Raw genomic sequence first — 6,324 nt, 5'->3', positions numbered from 1 at the left:
AGGCAGGGAACCTAAGGCTGATTCACACTGACTTTCTAGAACTAAATCGAAAAGAAAATCCCAACTTTCCATGCCGAAGTAACAAAAGGACGAGAAGCTACTCCCTTTGCAAACCCCCTGCTATTGGGCTCTGCAGGTGGAAAATGGACAGTTCCTCTGATTGGTTGCAGAAAGCAACCAATCAGATATTTGCATAGCAGTGTAACTTTGTAACTTCACTTCAGCCTCTGATTGTGGACCACTATTCATTTGCATGGGGTGAACACCAAGTGGCCAATGGGAAACTTCTAGAAGGTATTTGGACCCCAGAAGATTCTGAATGCAAGCTCTTGAGACCCTATGCTTGGCCTGCTCCCACCCTGTGGAGTATACTTTCATTTTCAATAAATCTCTGCTTTTGTTGCTTCATTCTCTCCTTGCTTTATTCAAAATGCCAAGAACCCACTATTCACAATAGCAAAGACTTGGAACCATCTCAAATGTCCATCAACGATAGACTGGATCAAGACAATGTGGCACATATATACCATGGAATACTATGCAGCCATAAAAAAGGATGAGTTCATGTCCTTTGCAGGGACATGGATGAAGCTGGAAGCCATCATTCTGAGCAAACTATCGCAAGGACAGAAAACCAAACACCACATGTTCTCACTCATAGGTGGGAATTGAACAGTGAGAACACTTGGTCACAAGGTGGGGAACATCATACACCAGGGCCTGTCGTGGAGTAGGGGGTGGGGGGAGGGATAGCATTAGGAGATATACCTAATGTAAATGACGAGTTAATGGGCGCAGCATACCAACATGTCACATGTATACATATGTAACAAACCTGCATGTTGTACACATGTACCCTAGAACTTAAAGTATAACAACAACAACAAAAAAACAAAATGCCAAGAACCTGAACGCCCTCCACCACTAACAAGCAGATCTCATTTTAAGTGTTTTTATTACAACTTAAAAAAGTTTTAATTTGTTACCTATTTGTATATTTATATATCTGTGTATGCCTAAATGCATACAAATAAAGGAATATTAATAGAGCCTTTATTATAATCTATTAGAAAATTATGTACTAAAGCAGTAAAATTAGGATTTGGCTCTGTCATGTGAAATGACTCAGTTGTTTTACACCCAGATTACTAGAAGTTCTTTTTTTCACCAAATTATTCTGTTAACTCTCAGTGTTTTTCACATGCTCTTAAAATATCTTGTTGGAAATTCCCTTGGATAGCCCTGATCTGATTTCATTTGTTCGTATTTTAAAATGCTATCACAGACCTAAATTCACCCTTAAAGTAGAGACCACTCCAGAAAGTAAATCAGCTGCAATGACTGAAATAATTGCCCTCATCTGGGTCTGCTGGCTGGTAAAGTGTAAAAGAGTAAGCATATACACTAATGGCAGATGCACTTTTGGGGAGTCTGTGAATTGGGAATGCTTTGGAAATGAAGAGTTTTCTAACCTCCACAAAAACCTGCAAAAATTGGATGATGGATGAAAAATAAAACTTTCAGCTGCTTTGCTGTTACCTGAGGAAATAGCTGTAATAAAAGTAGACCACCATTCAATGCACAAAGACCCAGAATTTCCAGTAATACTTTAGCGGACCACCATGCTAACCCAAGGAGCATCACCGAGATCAATGCTCCTGAAAATCACACAGAAAAGAGGGCTCTTACAGGATTCAAAGAGGCCATTTTTAACTGTCAGAGACAAACCTCTGATTCCAAAAAGTAGAAAAGTGAACAAATCTGGAAGTGGGAAAATTTTGGGTGTTCATGGCAAAAGAGACTATTTAATGCTCTCAGGATAGCTGACACATAATGCCAAATGATTTAAAGTGGAATTTCAGAAAAATGCTTTGTGACATTACTCATAATAGCAGGGATAAACTGGCAACAATACTAAACCAACATTGGTAGGGGTAATTTTAGAGGTATTCCTAAGGATATTTAAAAAACTTGTCCTACTGCCAGCAATGTGATCCTAGTAAATGCAAAGGTGGGATATGAATAAGAACTAAGATCTCGAGGGCCCTTCAGACCTCCAATCACTTTATATGAATGCCTCCTGCAATGCACTATAAATATGTTCTGATTATTATTATTATTATTATTATTAGTATTATTATTTTCTCTTTCAAGATGGATGATTAAAGCTTTTCCTTGCCAGAGAGTTATGGCTGTTTTAACTGTGGCAAAAATTTCTGCTTGATTTAGTTTTCCAACCTGGAAATTTCCACTTATTTCTCTAATAATGACAACGACACTCATTTTACTGGTATTGTTATTAAGGAACTCTGTAAAGTTTGCCTTTTACCCCAAAATTTTACTGTCCTTATCATCCATGGTCCTCAGGAAAAACAGAGGGAACTAATGAAATTTGGCAGCTAAGATGAACAAACCTCCCTTAAACTCCAGTGGTCTAAAATCTTCTCTTTTCTGGCTGGAACCATGGAGGGTGTCAAAGAGAAGAAGAAGAAGGTTTCTGCTGTGCCAGAAAACCTTCAGAAAAAGAAAAGGAATTTCACAGAACTGAAGATCAAGCGCCTGAGAAATAAGTTTGCCCAAAAGATGCTTCAAAAGACAAGGCGGAAGCGTATCTGTGAAAAAGCAAATAGGCAGATGTATAGAACTGAAATTCAACTAGCAAGGGGGGTAAGAAAAGCTGGCAACTTCTATGTGCCTGCAGAACCCACATTGGTGTTTGTCATCAGGATCAGATGTATCAATGGTGTGAGCCCAAAGGTCCGAAAGGTGTTGCAGCTTCTTCGCTTTCGTCAAATCTTCAATGGAACCTTTGTGAAGCTCAACAAGGCTTCAGTTAACATGCTGAGGATTGTAGAGCCACACATTGCATGGGGGTACCCAAATCTGAAGTCAGTAAATGAACTAATCTACAAGCGTGGTTATGGCAAAATCAAAAAGAAGTGAATTGCTTTGACAGACAATGCTTTGATTGCTCGATCTCTTGGTAAATATGGCATCATCTGCATGAAGGATCTGATTCATGGGATCTATACTGTTGGAAAACTCTGCAAAGAAACAAATAACTTCCTGTGGCCCTTCAAATTATCTTCTCCACAAGGTGGAATGAAGAAAAAGACCACCCATTTTGTAGAAGGTGGAGATGCTGGCAACAGGGAGGACCAGATCAACAGGCTTATTAGAAGAATGAACTAAGGTGTCTTCCATGATTATTTTTCTAAGCTGGTCAGTTAATAAACAGTACCTGCTCTCAAATTGAAAAATAAAAATAAAATAAAATCTTACTTCTAGCTTCAGTGTGTATAAGATCAACCCCTTCTGGGACCAACAGGTTACCTCCTTATTTACCTCTGATATACCTCTGATATTTATTATTTATTAAATATACCTCCGATATTTACCAAGAGATCGAGCAATCAAAGCATTGTCTGTCAAAGCAATTCACTTCTTATTGATTTTGCCATAACCACGCTTGTAGATTAGTTCATTTACTGACTTCAGATTTTGGGTACCCCCATGCAATGTGTGGCTCTACAATCCTCAGCATGTTAACTGAAGCCTTGTTGAGCTTCACAAAGGTTCCATTGAAGATTTGATGAAGGCGAAGAAGCTGCAACACCTTTTGGACCTTTGGGCTCACACCATTGATACCTCTGAATTAATACAAGGCCAAGCTGGGTGTGGTGGTTCGTGTCTGTAGTCTTAGCTGCTCAGGAGGCTGAGGTGGGAGACTGCTTGATGCCAAGAGTTTGAGGCTGTACTGCACTATGATTCCACCTGTGAATAGCTATTGCACTCCGGCCTGGGCAATATAGCAACACCCTGTCTCTAAAAAAAAAGAAAAAGAAAAATGGCCCGTCCATGTATTTGAAAATTTCACTACCAATCTTTGATTTGGTCCTATTACAATGATGATGAAATATGATTAAGAATTGCAAGGGCGTCATAGAGTACCTTCCACTTTATCATCAACAGATATGATCTGCATTTCCAAACCACTCACCTATGATCCACAACAAGAGATTTAGTGTTCTGGGGAAGACCTGAGATAAACTACGTTTGATCCTCGAGGAAATGGACCTTATCAGATACTGTTAACAACTGACGCAGCAGTAATACTCCAAAGTATGGATCCTTAGGTTAACTATTTCCTAGCTCAAAAGACATAAATTTCCTCCGGACTCTGGGACACCCATTCCACTGGAAATCTTTGTTTTTTGTTTTTTTTTTTGAGGTGGAGTCTCGCTCTGTTGCCCAGGCTGGAGTGCAGTGGCTCGATCTCGGCTCACTGCAAGCTCCGCCTCCCGGGTTCACGCCATTCTCCTGCCTCAGCCTCCTGAGTAGCTGGGACTACAGGCACCTGCCACCACGCCTGGCTAATTTTTTGTATTTTTTTAGTAGAGACGGGGTTTCACCATGTTAGCCAGGATGGTCTTGATCTCCTGACCTTGTGATCCGCCCGTCTCGGCCTCCCAAAGTGCTGGGATTACAGGCGTGAGCCACCGCGCCCGGCTCCACTGGAAATCTTCAGCTGAGATTCTTAGGTGTGCTGCAGAAGATGCTGGCTTCCGAAGTGGATAGCTTCTGCCCTGCACTCTGGATAAGGATTAACATTCTGACCCAACACCCTTTCCTGGCTATTATTCTACTTTGAAGCCACCTAAATATTAATGTTAGCTTCCTTATTTTTATCCTATTACTTCTTTTCTTTTTCTTTTTTTTTTTAGAGCCAGGGTCTCACTCTGTTGCTCAGGCTGGAGTGCAGTGGAACAATCATAGCTCACTGCAACCTCAGACTCCTGGGCTCTAGTGATCCTCCCACCTCAGTTTCCCAAGTACCTGGTATGATGGGCACAAGCCACTGTACCTGGCCCTCATCCTATTACTTCTGACCTCTTATGTTCTCAATCTACCACTTAATAGAAAACAAAATTTTCTTATACTTTTTTTTTTTTCCAGACCATTGCTGCCACTCTGAATCTAACAACCCTGCTGACAAAAATTTCATAGCTGTCCTTTTAAAAACTTCACAAGGCAACCTCCCTTTAACTGGCTCCTTATGGTAATTATGTTTCACTCACATCATTAATCCCAATCTTCAGTCTTGCAACAATTGCGCTTAGACTTCATGCCAACAAATTGCTTCTGCTGAGGCCGTTACAAGGCCAATCAATCAGGACTAATATTGGGTTTATTCTGGCTACCATGGTTGTTTGCTTTCTTCAGAGACATCTCAGCATGCTTTGCAGAAACTATTTAATTCTACTCAAGGAATCTGTTCATCTTGAGGAACACAAAACTGACTCATTCCTATTGTAATAAATGATACTTAATACCAGTGTAATCAGTGCTCCACTAAAATCCTATTTCTTACATGACATCAGGCTCATTCTGTCCACTGCCCAGTAACTTACCCTGTGATTCCAATGAATTGTTACAGATTGCAAGATATTTAAAACTACCATCCCACCAGGAAATCATGTTTTCTTAAAAAAGATATCCAGAAGTGCCCAGGCGCGGTGGCTCACACCTGTAATCCCAGCACTTTGGGAGGCTGAGGGGGGCAGATCACCTGAGGTGGGAGTTCGAGACCAGCCTGACCAACATGGAGAAACCTTGTCTCTACTAAAAATACAAACTTAGCTGGGCGTGGTGGCGCATGCCTGTAATCTCAGCTACTCGGGAGGCTGAGGCAGGAGAACGGCTTGAACCTGGGAGGTGGAGGTTGTGGTGAGCTGAGATCACGCCATTGCACTCCAGCCTGGGCAACAAGGGCGAAACTCTCATCTCAAAAAAAAAAAAAAAAAAAAAAAAAAAAACCATACCAAGAGCTTCTAAAATGAGGAAAGCACAGGTCATCTGGTAGACCATCCAGGAAGGATAACTGATTTCTCTCATACAGGATGCAATTCCCATAGTAGGAATAAACCAAGATATATGCAGCAAAATTTGACAGAACTGAAGGGAGAAATAGACAGTTCTACATTAACAATGGGAGGCTTTAAAACCCCTCTTTCAATTTTGGAAAGGCTGAGACAGAACGTCAGTAAGGAAATGCAGAATGTGAACACACAGTGAACCAGTTAGATCTCACAGACATGCAGAAAATGAACTGACAACAGCGTGCACATTCTTCCCCAGGGCACTACTTCTGCCTCCTCCATCCCCACTGCTCCTGATCCCTGTCCACAGACCCACTTCCCGCGCTGGTGTGATCCTCGTGGCCACTGTGGCCCTTACTTTGGAGATCCTGCTGTTCCAGTCCTTCCCGCCTTCCGCAGAGCTGTACTCCTCCTTCTGAAGAAGCCACCTGGGGCCCATCTTCCT

General features: G+C 41.5%; 1 pseudogene; it reads left to right on the top strand.

The window, feature by feature from the left end:
• The first annotated feature begins 2,463 nt into the window (after positions 1-2,463).
• On the top strand, positions 2,464-3,254 carry LOC105479269 (large ribosomal subunit protein uL30 pseudogene; annotated as a pseudogene).
• Positions 3,255-6,324: the final 3,070 nt, after the last annotated feature.

The sequence above is a fragment of the Macaca nemestrina genome, chromosome 1, assembly GCF_043159975.1.
Source record: "Macaca nemestrina isolate mMacNem1 chromosome 1, mMacNem.hap1, whole genome shotgun sequence".
In the NCBI taxonomy this organism is placed as follows: Eukaryota; Metazoa; Chordata; class Mammalia; order Primates; family Cercopithecidae; genus Macaca; species Macaca nemestrina.
This window is presented reverse-complemented; position numbering and strand designations above follow the sequence as displayed.